The sequence below is a fragment of the Branchiostoma lanceolatum genome, chromosome 3 (assembly GCF_035083965.1).
Source record: "Branchiostoma lanceolatum isolate klBraLanc5 chromosome 3, klBraLanc5.hap2, whole genome shotgun sequence".
NCBI classification, from domain to species: Eukaryota; Metazoa; Chordata; class Leptocardii; order Amphioxiformes; family Branchiostomatidae; genus Branchiostoma; species Branchiostoma lanceolatum.
Window position 1 is genome coordinate 21,221,145 of NC_089724.1, and position 18,113 is coordinate 21,239,257.

General features: G+C 39.0%; 1 protein-coding gene across 1 annotated transcript in view; it reads right to left on the minus strand.

The window, feature by feature from the left end:
* Nucleotides 1-16,259, minus strand: part of LOC136430985 (complexin-2-like) — a 73,752-nt gene extending 57,493 nt beyond the window's left edge. Inside the window, exon 1 of the mRNA XM_066422150.1 lies at nucleotides 15,802-16,259. The gene's annotated coding sequence lies outside the window, so the exon portion shown is untranslated. The remainder of the gene's footprint in view (nucleotides 1-15,801) is intronic.
* Nucleotides 16,260-18,113: the final 1,854 nt, after the last annotated feature.

Genomic DNA, 18,113 nt, shown 5'->3' on the forward strand with positions numbered 1-18,113 from the left:
AAACCACCACTAACCGTGATAGCGCCAAATCATTTTTGAGAAGGACTCGATTATCAATGAATGCATTCTACGACGACGAGTTTTTTGTCCAGGAAAGACGAAAGTGTTGTGGGAAGAAAATACCACTACAGGCCACAAATGAAATAGAAATCCTCAACAGTATGTGTAAATATCAGCTAGAATAAAGAAAGAAGTTACAAAAAAGCACTTACAGTACCATTTGTTTGATATGTGCTTCCATTCTCATTTCAGTTTGAAGGAAAAGCAATGACTCGTTACATGGAGCAAAGCGTTTTTGCGACTTATATACTGTATAGCCGTGTGGAACTTAACAGCCGTTTTGTCATTACTTTTTTGTGCTTAGTCGAGTTAATATCTTTAGCACTCTCCTCAACCTAAGAGAGGAACAACAACTGCTTTATAAATGTTTTCACGGTTACCTCTGTACCGTGAACTTATCATCACAGCGAAAAACCGGTTGTAATTATTTATGATCTCCTCACACACCCGTTCTGTAAATCACTTGCTGCCACCGTGAAGTTAAAGTTCAGTGAAAATGTCCATTTTCCTTACACCGCGAAATTTTGCTACTGTGAAGATAAAGTGAATTACAGTAGTTGATATAACGCTAGTTTACCTATATCTGATGCGTTGAGACCGGCGTCATTTTTGTGGCGGCTAACCGTTTAGCGCGAGGAGAATATTCCTCAAAATTATACTGCTGCAAATTACCTGTGAACATAAAGTTACAGTGAAAGAAACAAGAATTAAAGTTACTGTAATCTTCAACTTTTGCATTGATTGATCCTTCAAAGATTCCATCCAGTCCTGTTCAAAATTCTTCAATAGACTTGACCTTCCATTTTACATGTTCAAGGTCAGGTTGTGGTACATACATGTAGTTGTTAAGGTTATGTAATATGCAGAAGGTGAAGGTTATATAACATGCCATTGTAGCAAAGTCATGATCAGAATGCTGAGCAACATAGCAATTGGCTATCTGAACTCAGTGTTACAAAATCTGTACCAGTCTCCAAAGCAATGTTTTATTCAAATGCTCTGATTGAATCATAGTACTTTCCTATACAAGGGCTGACATGCTGGGCCTCGTATCGATAGCCTGTCTGGCCCACATGCAGCTTAGTGGCATGTACGCTGTATCAGTCTTCAATAGTAGGCCATGTTTTATTCACAAGTTCTGATTTTGTCATTGTAACCTAGAATCTGCACTGGAAAGTGAAGAATACTGACCTTGGATATGACGCCTGTTACAATGTCAGTCACATTTGGAAATATGCTTGTAATAGATTCTTGACATGCAGATTTAAAGGATTTTTGCATGGACAGAATCAGCCATTGCAATTTTCAAAATCTATCACAACTCTAGAATGATTAAGATATAGGTGTACTTAGGATTTGAATTGATTTCCTCAGCAAAAAAGGAGATATTTTTTGGGTCTGTCTGTTTGTCCATCTGCCTGTTTATGTTTCTGGATATTTTGGCCAGCAATAACTTAAGAAGCTACATATTGTGATGATATTTTATATGTGGATAGACCTTGGTAGAACAAAGGCCAAGGTCAATTTTGGGCCTTCTAGCACCTTTTCTTAGTACTGAAGCAGAACTTGGTTTTTGCATTTTGAGTTCTGGACATGCTGTTGTTCTGATTTTTATAGTGGCAGGCGGCTTTCTTTGATGTACAAAAGAAGGGGTGTACATGTAGGTTTAAGCCCCCGATCAGCTCTGAACCGGATTGGCAGGCGCATTTTTGCTAAAATCTTTCAAAGAGGATAACTGAAGTAAGGAACAATGAATTTCCATGATTTAGGGCATGAAGATATCTTAGACAGAGACGTACACAAAATGCAGATTATGCAAAATAGGACTAACTCTGCATAATTAACGTGGAAATTCTATCACACCAGTATTTTCTACATTGTAACTTGTTCTGGACATGCTTGGTCTTAAGCTTGGCTTTGAATGGCAAATAGCTTTTGATGTTAGAAAAAAGTTGTGAAGGTGCGGACAAACTTTTTTTTGAATAATCAATGATACAAGTTAAAACAAGAAATTTACAAAAGCTCTAAATATCTCACAGAGGTATCAAGTCCAAAAGTCTTGCTTTCCTTTTGTTTTGCAGGTACACACCATAGACAGTTTTCCTTTACTGAAATAAACCGTCTAAAATATTACAAAATGATTTTTTACCAAGACTGAATTTACTCCCTGCACAGAAAAGTTTAAGCCAAGGCTCACATGTACAATGTACAATAACAGTACACTACCTCCTATATTTTCCATGGGAAAGTTAAAGAACGAGGCAGAAAAAAACTATAACGTACATGACTGTAGAGTAGAACGCACATGTACGGAGAGATCTCCAGGGGGTTTTGAGGCTGAGCAGCATGATTTCCCCAGTGTGGCTACATGTACATTACAAGGTATGAGATGGCAGCTGTTGCTCTTGTGACTGTGCAAAAGAAAAGGAGATTCGAGGATTTCTCAGATATTCTTGGTGAGATAATCAAAATTACAGATTTTAGCTTTACGTTTAAAAAATTGAATACAATCATAACAATTTTCATCCAAATGGACCAGTTTTGAAGCAGAATCTCCTCGCAAAATGTTTAAAATCATAAAAATGCTACTTACGCATGGTTGTCACTTTATGAAACTACTATCATCAATAGATATGTATATGTCATCTGTCCCCATTAGTCTCAGACTGTAATTGGTGCATAGGCTGGCGCCTATTTTGCATTGCTAATCAATTCAAGCAGAGACTTTGAAATCCAATTCAACTTGTATGGTTTGTATCCAATTACTTGTCTTGTATCTGAGTCTGTCTTTGATAAAAATATGTACCCCCTATGTTAGTCTCTACTGGAATGGAATGCTACATATGCACTGGATTTATTGCTAACCTTCAATTCAAAATTGGCTTATACTTTAGCTGATGTCATATTCTGGGGGAGCATTGCATTTCATTTGATAGGATTTGATATCACAGACTGCGATGGAATCCCTGGCTACAATTTCCATTAATGTGCTTGTACATGACAGTGACTTCCCACGCACTCTGAGTCTGTCAGTGTTACCCTCAGAGTATAGTTAGATGATAGGAGGCAGTCGCCAGCTTGAGGACGATTCATTCTCAGGGTTCCTTTAAATATCTATATCTGATATATCCTCGTCAAAAATGCTGTTTTGTCCTCACATCTTAGCCTGGCCTAAGTCCATCAATAGCAAGAAACTCACATCTATCAGTAGAGTTCTCACACGCAATTTACGTGACAAACGATTCTTGAATCTTGTATCTAAACATTATTATTATAATAGTTATTGGATCCAATGACATACTAAGTTTCTATCAAATAAATATACATGTACTGTATATAATTTGAAAGCAAGTTACTTAAATTTCAAAAACCTACACAATGTCTCCATCCGGCAAATTGATTCAAACATAGACCAGCTGAGGTTTTTAAAGTTCAAGTTGCCTGTTCAAATGCACTGCAACCCTGCCGGCACGTTTAAAGGGCACGACTAATGCCACATGACAAAATGCTTTTTGCCAAGCAGCCCATTACAATTTTAGAATGGTTCTGGACGGCCGTGCCATTATACCACTCTTAACGGTCAAAAGCAAAGCACAGGCAAGGTCGTTGGTAGAAACACTTTATAGCAGATTATTATGCCGCAGATATATTTAGAAGGAAAACGACACCCAGTACGATTCTAAAATTCCACTTTAGTTCCCCATCATCAATAACTTCTTCAGTTCAAGTGAGTTATCTTAATATTGTGAGGTAAATGATACGATGTTATTAGCAAACACTGGTGGCTCCCTGGAGTATGTAATAAAAATGTCTAATCACAGGCAATCATTGCATGATCAAGCATAAGACTGTATCTGCTATCCATGATTATGCATAACACATCATAATGACAATAGATAACATTTATGAGTATAGCAAACATGACACAATTATCTTTGTATTTTTGTGGATTTGGGGCTTAACCACTCAGGGAATCGTGCAATCAAACTGCAACTTGTAACTAGCATAACTGGCTCCTTAATGTGGCAAAGACTGCGAGAAAAGATACTGCAGAAGACTTTATAATGATGCTACCAATAGATACTCAAGTTCCTCCTGTTTTGAGACCATCGGAGCACTCACTGTTAAAAATGAACAATTATTCATGTTGGTCGTAAAACTTTGCTATGCAGTATTCACATATTTCTTCTTCTGGCATACTGTAATTCTTGTTTCTTTCACTGTAACTTTATGTTCACTGTTTTCACGGTCACCTCTGTACCGTGAACTTATCATCATCGTGAAAAACCTGTAATTATTTATGATTCCTTCACACATCTGTTCGGTAAATCACTTGCCGCCACCTGAAGTTAAAGTTCAGTGAAAATGTCAATTTTCCTTGCACGATGAAATTTTGCTACCGTGAAGATAAAGTGAATGACAGTATTCAGTTTCCCTCAACAAAATAAATGGCACCGATACAAAATCAAACTGCACTTTTGCAGCCTTCCGGTAGGTCATGACCTCGCAGGCGTGCATTGGAAAGGAGAAGCTTTTAGTTTAACTTGACTACATCATGCATCATATTGCTCCAAATAGGCAGCAAACAGCATTATGTACAAGGCCATATAGAGGTTTAGCTTGTGTAAAAATTTACTACATGGTCTGACTTTCACACATTGACCTTCTTACTGACTATGAATCCTCATCACAGGCTAACATAAACAGAAACATTCTTAGAAAATAAAACTTTCAGATAAAGCAATTTTTCATACTGCTGCAATGATTAAAAAACAGTTGTACAATCAATTTTTTTCTATTTTATAATTATAGTAGTATCAGATTTATTTGTTTTTCATTGCCATTTTCTACTTCTTCTGGAAAAGGATTTAGAACAATCAATTACCGAACATGGCCAAATTCCAAATGTCTTACACATTAGACAAATGTAGACAAGGTTAATGGAGGCAATCAGCTCTGGGATTGACGTGCTTGGCTGCTTCCATCTGTATCGTCAATCTGAAGGAAACCTCACATCCCCTTGTTTGTGATGACAAAAGTGCCTTAAGCTCAACACTAATGCTCAGGTAGGAAACACTAGCAGTGAAATTCTCACATAATCATGCTTCTTCTCCTAGTGCATCCTAGATCTAATCAGTCTTGAAAGAAGCCATAAAACCGGAAAAAGCATTAATGCATTACCGTAAACCTACCACGCCCGGAAAATTGAATTTTACAGGGAGAAACGTTCATTCAATCTGACTTAGTATGGACCAAAAAGCCCTTAATGTAATTTTCATGATTACTGCACATAATCCATATCTACAAAACCCCAAATGAACCTCTTAGTTATAAGTTTTTGTCTGCCGCAATTTCTGGGCAAATAAACTCATTGTAATTTATGCCAAAAGCTATGTTTCACTAATACATGCACTTTAGGAGCATGACTAACTTGCTTTCATGCATGTTCAGTTTTCCAATGAAAATTTACATAAGGAAGCCTTCTGAGCTACCATACTGTTTACATTGGTTGGCTTCTACTCTGAGCCATTTGAGTCAAAGTAAAGCTATTTTCGAAGATCAATGCCATACATATGATATCCTTTATACTGTCCAATTCAAGCCTGTGTGCTATTCTTGATAACAGGTCTTTACCACTGACTTTGTTTATATTAATTCTAACATAATAACTTATCAGCAATTGAATGAAACGTACCTGCCTTTCAAGTTTTGTCCACCAAGGTAATAGCACTCCAGCCCTTTGTGGTGTCAGACTGCTAATGTACTAATTCAGGTATCAAGCAGATTACAAGAATAAATGGTTTCTTTTCTCCCCATCAGCATAACTCAGTCGGTAGGTACGGAGTTATCGGGTTAGTCTGCCAAATATTTACCCATGATCTTTACTCACAGTGAAGTTAGTTCACATGCTTGACAACGTGTGTGGTGATCTAGGTAGAAAATTACACCAATTTCTCCATCGCGTACACATAACAATTAACAAGAAGGGATGAGATTATGTCATGTACCTTGCCCTAAGAAGCATATTTATAATATAAAAATTAATTTGCAAACCAGTCCATATTTTTGTGACCCACCAATGAAAACTTTCAACTTTCAAAGGATAGCTCAGTAAAACATGTCGGTCAAAAGGGTAGAAAGAAAGTCATACTGGCTTTCAAAGCTGTGGATGGGGAGAAGAGGCACACCAAGGCCATTACTGAGATTTAATTCAACACCGACACCAATGCACAGTAGCCATGGTAACACAAAACACATACCACTTGCTGATGGAAGCATGACTACTTCAAAATTAATATGTGTAACTTCAAGATCACAGTGGACTTTGGCTTCCAATATCACCATAACAAAAGTTGCTGTAGGGACAAAACACCATTTTATGATACAGTCAATGGCTGTGTTTATGTGTCAGTAAGGTGATTATTTTCTCGTTTCTTCCTGTCATGTACAACAAGGACATTGATTAACTTGGCAAATTTCTTGTTGAAGACTTATTTAGACTTGTTCCAGCTATTCAATACATCTCTTAATACTTATTTTTGAGGACAATCTATGGTATTGAAGCAGCTGCATTAAAGGCTACAAATAAATTTTGACCAGGTGCACACTTCAAGCTCATGCACAGATGCCTTTTTTAAAAGGCCAAGCTAAGTAGACCTGTGTTTCAAAAACATTTTCTCTATAAGAGCACATTTTACTTTTATGTAAAACTGGGCAACATCTGGCAGGCTGTAACCTAATCTGACTGTTATTCTATGGCTTACAAACACAATATACTTTCAGACTAATGGTCCATTGTCAGACTCTAAGTGTCCATTAAAAGATATAACAACACAACTTAAGACATAAATATGCATACTTCAGGTGATACTTTAATGGGGTTCCTATATAAAATGACACTCAAATACTGCAAGGAAAGATCAACAATATTCAATGGGATCAGAAAGGTTTCTTATTTTTGCGTATCAAATCTTAAAGTCATAAGCCATTCATATAGGTCATATCTATGTTGACGGTTGTGTTAACAAATTGCAAATGTTTGACCAGCAGGAAGAAGAATGCTCCTTGACATTGTTTGCATAACTGATATAAGTCCATTTGGGCATTAACGAGTTGCCAAATCTGGCTATTCTTGCCATCAGCATTTCAGCCAATCATCCATGAATTGACATGTACATGTTTGAGATATGGCATGTTTGTACCTGAAAAGGTACTTGACTTTTAAGCAGACCAAATGTGGGGTATAAAAACGTCAAACTATGCAAGGGGTGAGCAGACTATGCAAGGAGGTGAGCAATACTTAACTGTCAGAGCAATCAATATTTCTTCATTTATTATGTTTAGCCATAAGTATGGCTCAACATATTGTTTTCTCTCATGTTTCTTCTCCTGTCAAATCTTCAAATCGATTCATCTCTGTCATTTTTTGACCAAGTGACCTGAAATTTGGTACAGAGGTAATGTAGGCAAAAACCAATGTACGTTCTTTTCCTTTTTTTGATATTGACCTTGAAAGTGATTTTATTGAGGTTTTTAGGCTATTTTTAGCATATCTTGGCCTCCTGCGCCCTTGTATTTCAACCGAATGACCTGAAATTTGCTGTATATGTGGCTTGAACAAATATTTAAAGGACTACATTCCCATTTTTGGCATACATATATTCAAAACGATTTATTTTGGGCTTTCTTGACAATATTTGCCACTTCTGTCACTTTCAATACTACATATGACCTACAGGTCATTGACCCCGAGTGCCTTGCACCTGGCCAAGCTTGAAGTTTGCTTACGAGGAGGAAAGACCGGACATAAACATTTAACGTGATTATCGGGAAAACACCATGTTCCCTTAAACTCAGTGGTTAAATTGCAGTTTAGGAAATTTTATAACAGAAAACAAGTTAAATCAATGATTTTGTGAATGTTTATTCTAGCATTAGTTATTCCAGATATTTTCAAACTCCAAATTCTTCAACACAACACGGGAGATCGTTTCTCCTCAGACTGGCGCGACACTCCTGTCAAAATTGATTGATGATCTCTCTCTGCCGCCGACTTCATACATGATCAAAGGCGGGTGGTAGGCGGTGCCTTCCTACATGTCCTACGTACGGGCGTATGGATCGTAGAATTCGGCAAAAAAGGAATGATTAGGCCAGTAGAGTCAGTCCCCGGTAAGGTCAATGATTCGCCCCTTTGCGCTAGCTTGCAACGTTAAATGAATGTACCCTCTGGTGGCCAAACTTCACTGACAAACTTTCTCCCTATTATCATCATGAGCTTGCGTTAGTCTGGTACTAGTGACTATTATGTGCCGGGAATGTTTATCTATCGCACGCCTTGGAAGGAAGTTCAACCATGATAAATGGTCGGCCGTTGCGAAAATTTGGAATCCCATGCTGTTGATTTTTGTGATTGAATCTGTAAGAAAATATATTTTCATGTCGTTCATGTTTTTGGGACGGACGCCGGGACGGGCTGAATTTTTTCTATCATTTTCGTCCCGTTAGTAATGCAAATCGAATCGTGTTGCACAAGAGGCAAAACACTAAAAACGTGGGTCTTGTGGAGTGTTTTGGAGCGGGAAAATGCCGGATATTAGCGGTGCCGAACAGTGTACATCGTCGCGCGCGGGTGACGCTCCGTCAAAACAAATCCGCTGGTGGTCAAGCGGCCACCGAAAATAGGCAGAAACACACAGGAGGACTTAGCACCTTCGTTTATGAGGGCAATTGTGAAAATCTTTTGTTACAAATTGTTCGAACATTGAAACATTTGGATAGATGGTTTGAAACTGTTCTAAATAAAGAGATTTTTGTGTAGTTACGTTCGAAATGTTTCCAACGTATGTGAAATGAGTTCAAACATGTTATAAGTTTCAATTCTAATTGTTTGAACACTTTAGAACTGTTGTGACTTAGACATTCTTTTAATCAAAATAGTTCAAACATATTACAAATATTATATTAAAACCCTCTCGGTGACTTTGAATTGACCCAAATATGTTGTTTTTGGTCATTTCCTTCGTCTCCTGTCAAATCTTCATATGTATACTATGGAAAACTTCATTCTTCCCTGGGGCTGATCTTTTTTAATTCAATTTTGAACTGGGTTGATTATGCGCAAGAGTGTAATTTTCAGCGGATATTTTTCGACTGGTTTACATGGAAATGGCACGGAATATCCCATTCTTGCAAGGGGAGGATTCTTTAATTATTTCTTTCAATTTTGAGCTGGAATGATTATGAAAAAGTCCATTCTTTAGCAGAAGTGTTAATCAATTAGTGGATATGGTTGTGGACTGGTCCATATTGTGTTGAGGTGCTACTGGAAGACTCAGTTTTGGACTGGGGTGATTCATTTTTTTAGTGCAAGTATTTTAGAATGGTCCATTGTTATTTGGGGAGAGTCCATTTTTTGCATGGCGAGGAGTATGGCTAAACATGCTGTATTTGCTCGCAAATGTTGCCTTTCTAGTTTATTTATAAATCTATAGGGTGATCCCTTCAGTAAACTGAGCAACTGATCATGATTTCCAAGGGAGCCCTTACAAAATCATAACAAATCAGGATACAAAAAAGGATAACTTAACATAAACTAAATATAAATAGCTATGTAATCTTTTTAATAGAAGTTGCTAACTGGATCATACACTTCATTTTTGAAACAACATGCTTGCTACAATTTTACTATTCTTAGAAAATATAGCATTGAAAAGTGCATCAACAGGGATAGTTTCTTTTGCTAACAAATCGCATTAGGCCACAAGTCACACAGTTTAAATCCTGCACCACTTTGTTATGGGCCTCCCCAAATCCTGTAACTCCACCTCAGTTACACCTGTTGGTACACACGCCTGCCCTGCCCTCCAGGCAGAGCCTTTAACACTGTCAGAAAGTCTGCGCATCCCTCAAACTTAAGTTTTCTGCAGATTCAGTGATCCTTGAGAAAAAGGGGACTGCCAGATTCTCCCTGTAGCTGCCAGTTACGTGTACACAAGGCATTATCACAAGCATGCTTGGTGGGTGCAGTTTACTTAAGGCTACAAGGGTTTGCTCATGAGAGGGGTCTGTAAATACCATAGGTCACAGCGTTCACAGTTGACGAGACAGCAGAACTTCAACATTAACCGCCAAAGTGCAAGGGTGCCATGGTGTCTTAGAATGGCATTTCCAGGGATAAAACATTAGTCCTCAAATGTCATCTATACCAGGTGTTCACACAGATACCTGCTAAGATCAGAGTAGAATCACCTGTACGCTTAAACGCCACCTGAAACTACTGTACTGGCAGTAGGCTAGTATGATTGAATGCCATACATATGTACATGTACATTAAGAATTATAAACCCACGTAACCATTGAGAGTTTTCACATGACAGTAATGTGCATACATACTCATAAGTCAACATTACAGCTCCATACACTTACCTACCAGAAGGTGCAGTTTAGAACAAAAACGCCTCCGCAACCCCAACTAATATTGTAGCTACTTACTTTGTTGCTACCACCAAGGTAAAGAAAGGATTTTGGAAAATCTCAAACCCTGAAAAAATAAGAAAAGTTAAAACTCTAGTTTGAAAGTTACAATGTATCTGACCAAAGCCTTCATAACGAAAAAATTGGAACCTTAACACGATAAAGAACATTTCATCAAATCTTTATTTCTCATAAGATGAGTTTGTCCCAAATCCCCTTTAACATCCTCTGTCAAGGTTGTCCCCTGCAGAAACAACCCAGGTCCTCGTCCACTAGAAATTCTTAAGATTCACCAAGCCACTGCATGCACTACAGGTATTTTGTGGTGTGTACTTTGTATCTGGAGTAACATTTATAGACACTTTCTTGGTAACTCACTGATGATGTGATGAATCACTGCCATACACACCTTGACTTAAAATGAAGTATCAACCAGCAGAAAGAAAAAAATCTTCTTAATAATCCCTACCAATAAACCATTGGCTGTTCTGATATTCACAACTGATTTAGTTGGGAGGTGTCCCACTCCATAATTGTTTTCCACCCCAGTTATTTCAGGAGATAGATAACATGTCTCTAAGGCCACTTCCAGTCCTTATCATACTGATTGCATGTCTAGGCCTAAATAATGCTTAACACTATTTCACAGGGCATTCTCCTAGTTTCAAAACAAGACTTAGTGAAAGTACAACATTCTTCGGGTAGATTGCTGACCTCAGTATAGACGTGGGAATCAGTCTGGAAAATCACTTTCAGTAAAGTCCTAAAAAGACCCAAAAAATCATTAAAACAATTCAGGACCTGACAAATAGAATCCATCAGTGAAAATATAATGAAATGGGACTAAAGGAAATAATGAAATATCACAAAAGGAAAGGAAAAAAGGCACCTTAGTTTGTAACATAATTACCTCCTTTTGCTCATCTGCACTATTCAATGATCATGAATGCCAATGAAAAGCAACTTTACCAGTTAATATGATCCTATAGATACTAAATAACTGACGGCATAAAAAGGGACAAAACCTTTCAACAGAAATCACTGACAAGAGAAGATTACAGTTTTGAGTCCTGCTTTGGTTGACAGCTTTGATGGATAACGTTTGACGAATATCAATAGAAAAAGCCAACAACAGCTAGGTTCACACAATGAAAGGAAACTGTACAACAGCTGTGTGGTAAGGGCATCATTTGTAGTAACTGTGCCAAAAGTGGCATATGATATCAGATAAACAACTCATGTATCACTCACAGTAACAGCAAGAACTCTTGACGATCTTTAACCATAAACAACCACAATTTCAAAGAAATACTGGTACCGGTAGTAAATATGTAAACAGGTCATGACAGACAAATGCATCGAAAGTGCGCTAAGTTTTTTTATGTCATACCTGGGCCGCGTAAATGTTTGATACGGGTGTTAATTTTCCGTATCACACGGGGTTCTAAGCTGTATCACACGGGCTTCCATTGAATATATAGAATGCATTTCGAGCGCGCCGGTTGCGCCGCCGTCGAAAATTCAAATACCGGATTCGGAGGTTGGAATCAATGTTTTTAAATTTTTTGTTTGAGGACACAAAACTCCCTCAACTTCTGGTGCATTCCGCATTGAACTGTGTGTTTTCTCGGGTGGGTATGACATGAATAAAATACAACACGGTGTATTCCGCATCACCCTCGGTCCGTTGGGCGATCCGACCCACGGTCGGGCTGGTACCTTGGGTGAAACGCAATACCCCATGTTGTATTCTATATAATTATAATCATACTGATGATCCAGGAATCCTTTACTGAAAATACATGTACAACACTGGACCTGGTTGACCCTTATCTTCCATTCTGGATGCCATTGCCCGAAGTCTCATTGGCATTATAATTCAAGCACAGGCTCCATTCTGACATCTGCTATAAGCAACTAAACTTTGGTAACTCCTGAAAAAAAGTTTTATTTGTGCGTTAACCATGAGTGAGGAATTATCCAAGTTCCAAGAAGGATTCAACAAATCAGGTGGTGTCACCTGCACACAAGTCCTCCGGGCGTCGTTTTACTGTACAATTTCAATCATCAAGTGTCAAGAGACCAAACAATACTTATCTACTTGCCACAGCTTCTAGAGCAGGCATGTCCCTTAGCTTACTTCACTGACGTTTTGTCACAGGAGAAGAAATCTTGCCCACTAGCAATGATGAATGAGTAGATTTCAGCCTGGGACGGGTGACCTTCAGATCCTCAAGTCGCCAGCGATGACTGATAGGATATCACAAAAGCACATCCGCTGACGGATGACTGGTCGAGATTGGCCATGTAGTAATACTCTAGATAGGCCTTTCGGGAAGGGAATGGGAGTTTTGACATTCGTGATAAATGGAGGTCTAACACATCCATTTGATATTTTCCTTGATAAACATTTAGTTACCTGCTCTGGAATAACTCTGGGAATAACTCTAGCTCCTGACAAGGTGAAGAAAGTTTTGGACAACAGCTTGGAACCGAGCTTTTTTCTGGTAGGACCCCCCAATCTAATTCCTTGGTTCTTGGATTCACCTGCTTACCTAAAAGATTTAAGTCCCATCTTGGGCACATACCAACCACAAAAAGGTTTAACATTTATTTTGGTACCAACAGTAGAGTGGAAGTTTGGCCATTTATCACAGAATGCCTGTTTTAATTGCTATTTTACCTGCCCAATCCATCAAGGAAAACCTTGGCATCGTGCACAAGCTTCTTCATATAGTATGTATATATATATCAATATGAATTATTATCTATCAGGTAAATATCCCCACTGTAGCGCAAGACAATGGCTGCTGACCACTCCTGCTGGGCCAATCCAACCACCTCATGTATCGGACGATATGGGGGCCCCTAAATAAGTATGTATAAGCAGAATCCCTCCTATGCATCTAACAACCAGACAGACTCATATCATAAGGATGAGTTTATTAGTCATGGTTGCAGGTTCAGTGTGCAGTCTGACTACAGCAGTTGACTTCTGCCAACAGAACAGATGGTTGCAGCTTGATTGGCCAAGGGTTCAAGTGCTCACCCCTGATAGGATGCTTCACGTGACATCTATCGAATGAATCAAATTTGAAATTCGACAGCAAAATTTCAGACATCCATCAAAATTCACACCATACATTTAACACTACTTCACCTAAATCTACAGGATAAACTATTAGTATATCCAGGATTTTTTAAAAAGGGTGTTTAGGGATATATACTGGATGCAACATCAGTAATACCACCACAAATGCAAGCTTGACAGACTAACCTATTCAGAACACTGTCTGAAAAGCTTTGATAACCCTGCATTCGAAGACGATGATGCCGTAAAAAACTTTCCACTCCTGAATGGAACAGACTGACCTCGTCACAGGAGGATTTGAACTACGATGTTCGTTCACTGGAACAGAGCATTTTTTGTGACGTACATGTAGCTGTGTGGAACCTAGCCGCCGTTTAAATGCCCTAATTTTTGTGTGCTTTGACAAGTTTATATCTTTAGCACTCTCTTGTACCCAAGAAAGGAACAGCAGCTGCTTTATAAAAGTAATTAGGGGCAAGATAATTTTGAGGAGTATTCTCCTCCCGGAAAACAGTTAAGCAAAACCTCCAATAAAGTTGAAATATACAATATGGGCATAGCGGGTTGGGGTTTTGTGCGCGTGAGAAATTTGCGTGTGAAAAAATTGCGCGTGAAAAATTTGCACGTGAAAAAATAAAGTTCAAGAAATGTGTCAGAAAATGTGCACTACAAAATTCTTAGTCAGAAAAATGTTACCCCATGATATGATTTTGCCTCTGTTTCCTGAATTTTGGGTTTGAATTTTAGGTCCCTTGGGAACATCTAAGCTGACTCCCAAGGGAGCTAAAACCTTTTTGGAGGTTTTAAGCTTAAAACTTGAAATAAGATGACCCACAATGGAATAAGTATCTTATTGTTGCATTCTACAGTTCAAAATGTTGTTCTTTCAATCTTCAAGTGATTTTTAAGTGATTTTCAAATGTTAAGTTTTCACGCGCAAAAAAGTTTGAAATTTGCGCGTGAAAGAATCTGCTTGAGAAAAGATTAAATTAGGCTAATAGAATGGAGAAAAGCTTCAAACAGTTACATTTTACAATACAAAACCTTATATAAGTAAGTTGACTATGTATTTCTTAAAGATTTAAGTGATTTTCAAATGTTTAGGTTTCAAGCCCCCAAAAGTCTAACTATTCCCAAGGGACCTATTCCCAAGGGACTAAAAAATCAAAAGTTTTCAAACCATAAATTCAGGTGTCAGATGAAAAATTTTATCACGGGATCATATTTTCCTGTCTAAGAAAATTGTACTGAACATTTTCTGACACATTTTAAGGAAATTTATTTTTTCACGCGCAAATTCTTCACGCGCAAATTTTCACGCGCAAATTTTTCACGCGCAGAAAACCCGTTCCCGGCATAGCTCTTGACAGGATGTTACTGTCAATTGTAAAAAAAAAGCCTTATTGACAGGAAGCACAGTAAGACTTTTAAATCAGTAAGCATCCCTTAAAAAAATCTAAAAAAGATAGCAAAATAGCTCAGTTGGTAGTGTGATCACCTCAAAAGCAAAATCTTACGAGTTCAATCCTGGCCGGGACATTCTTCTTTTTTTATTCAATATGATCTCTATTTTTTGTCAGGGTTAACAAGCATTAGGGTTGACAGGATCACAAGGTGTTATTCACAAGGAACATCCTGTCAATAATGCCAAAATTCCTATTGACAGGGACACCTGTGAATAGCCTTGGCCATAAAATATACTACCATTTCTATTTCATTGTATCCGTTGCTATCATTTTCTTTAGTAACACCTGAAGTGAAACATGAAATTGATGACATTGTCCACAATTTTCTGAGGAAAATGACAGGTGATTATACTGTCAGTTTGTTTGTTTGTTTGTTTATTTGTTTTTCTCATTTCTTTTAAATTCAAAATTTGGTTTTAAAAATTGACTTACAAATACAATGCTGTACTTCCTTTCCACTATAATCACACCGAAAGCATCAGTATTGTATAACAGCAATGAGAGTCCTCGTTCTTAGGAATGATCTACAAATACATGCACCGTTACTAAAGCCATAAAAAAAACTATAATCACTACCCGTTTCGTAATATTAAACTTAACATAAACACATCTGTGCACGCGCCATGTGAGATAGCCACATTCAATGCGTTACACCACAACAACACGCTGCCGCTAATAGGCCATAACCGTGGCACTTTAAACCCCTACCTTTGTTAGCCGGGAGCGCCCTGGTCGTGCCCCTCCCACCTGCAGGTGCCCCTGTCCCGCGGAGATCTGTCTAGATCTCTTCCCCGCTGCGCCGCTAGCCCAGAGTCGCCGTCTACGGCCGTGTGGGGACACCTCGCCCCGCCACCCAGGGCACGCTACAGCCGCCTCACCCCTCCCCGGGGACACGGTGTGTAGTTTACAGTCGGTCCGTCTGGGGGGAGATCAGATCGTTCTGTCAGTGTATCAGTGTCGTACCTGTGTCCGATACCCGACACTTTCACTTTTCACACCTGTCCGAGGGCGTGTGCTGCGGCTTGAGCCCGCACAGCCTTACCACTCCCCTTCCCCTGCTCACCGAGCACGAAGGTCCCACCAGATTTTAGACCATCGCTGTGTTTGGAGGACGGGGACCAGAGATATCGATGGCTTCCCGAGTTCCCGTTCTTTCCAGTGGTCGCTCGGGATTTCAAAGAAAACATTGGCGGCAGTTTTGGAAAGCCAACGAGCAGAGTGGACGCATGCGTACCGCGTGTGAGGGTTGAACCACTTGAAAAGGAGGGGGACTTGCTTGGGTTATTTGCAGGGGGTCCAAAAAGGGTTGTTCCATTAGTAGAGTTAGGGATGCGTGAAATAGGAGATATTGTATAATGCGCATCGTGACTTACTTCCATGATCGTGACAGAGAGGGAATCAAAAGGAGTCTTGAAAAAGCATGTCTCCTTGCGATTTGCCCCGGCGTTGATGACAATAGCTGGATGGCTAGATCTCCAAACAGGCTCGTCAAGCACGTTTTCCACTGTAAACCAGGCTAGGCAAGCTAAGAAGGTTATAACCGGGGCAAAGAGAGCAAAACGAGGAGAGAATTCGAAGCCAAAAACATTGCAAAAAACGCGAAAGACAAGTTTGAGCCACAAATCTATCTTAAGATGACATGAAGGTCTGAGTGTATCTTTTCGCGAGAATTTGTTGTAATTTAATAACACGGTATTCATTTTCATGTTTCCATCGGACAAAAGTACAGGGTTAGCTATGTTTTGTATTCTTGTTTGTATTCTTACAATATGATTTTGTAATAAATGTTACTTGCGCAAACAAGAAAATGTAAGAAATGTTCTTGAACAAAACAAGAATGGCGACCCTTTTTCTGCTTATGGATCATTTACATCACTTGGATATGATAAGGCATCTTATCAGACTGCAGCCCGAGTACCCCCTTTTCTTCATGGGTGATATTGCATTTCCCCCACCGCGACGTCAACCAATCCGCGACTGGAAACGCTATGGTGGCCAAACTCCCCAGGCAAATATTCCTCCTAAACGTTACAGCCAGCGTAGCTAGTCTGGTAGAGACTAACGTTACTAGTAGTAGTAGTAGTAACGTTATATGCTTCCCTTTATTTTCAGCGGCACACACCTGACACCCACGTTCCGGTAATGTAAATATGATGATGTAAGGTGAAAGCACCACCCCAACTGATGAGACCGCTGTCCAATGATGGATGGCGCTCTTGTTTGTATAAAAGTAAAATGTCAGCTATAAACGTGATCTACCTAACGTTACAGTGCGCTCTGCAAATTCAATAGTGGAATATGGTTCACCAGTTGCTGGAAAGGGTGTTCTGAGATTGGTGCTGCAATGGAAAAGCCGCGCACCAGGTGTGGCTATGGGAAACGTAATGGGGCGTAAAATTAGCTCTCTCTGGCCATGTATAACGTTCAACCTTAGGTCCTGTACACGCTGACCTTATCTGCACCGAATCCATTGCAGTTTTTAACATGTTTATGTGCATATTACGAGCACCGATGGCCGGCCAAGTATTGTACCTAACGTCCATGGGCGGAGCGAGTTGAGAACTATCCGTATACTAACTAGTACTTTTTTTACTTATATGGATGGGTATAACTGTTTGATAAGATAGGCAACACGTAAGAGTGCATATACAAGAGATAACATGAATACGGTAAGGTATAATGAAACTTGCAGAACTTTTTTTTAATCATCAAAACAACGACATTGATATCGTGTAAGAGATGCCAGGGCCCCCACTTTCCACAGATAAATGTGTTATATATATATAGCTAAGAAGATCCGTGTTTTCTTTCTAACTACCTCTATGTACTCATTGTACTATATATAGCATGCAGACATGATGAGACGTTGGATACTTCGTGTAATCCAGCTAGCCAAGACGTTCAATATGCACTTCTACGCACGGAGTAGAACTCAATTTTATGTGGTAACGTTACATGCAAGGAAAGAAATTCAAGCATCAGCTGTCTATTGGAAATATTGCATTATGCTCGCAGTTCTA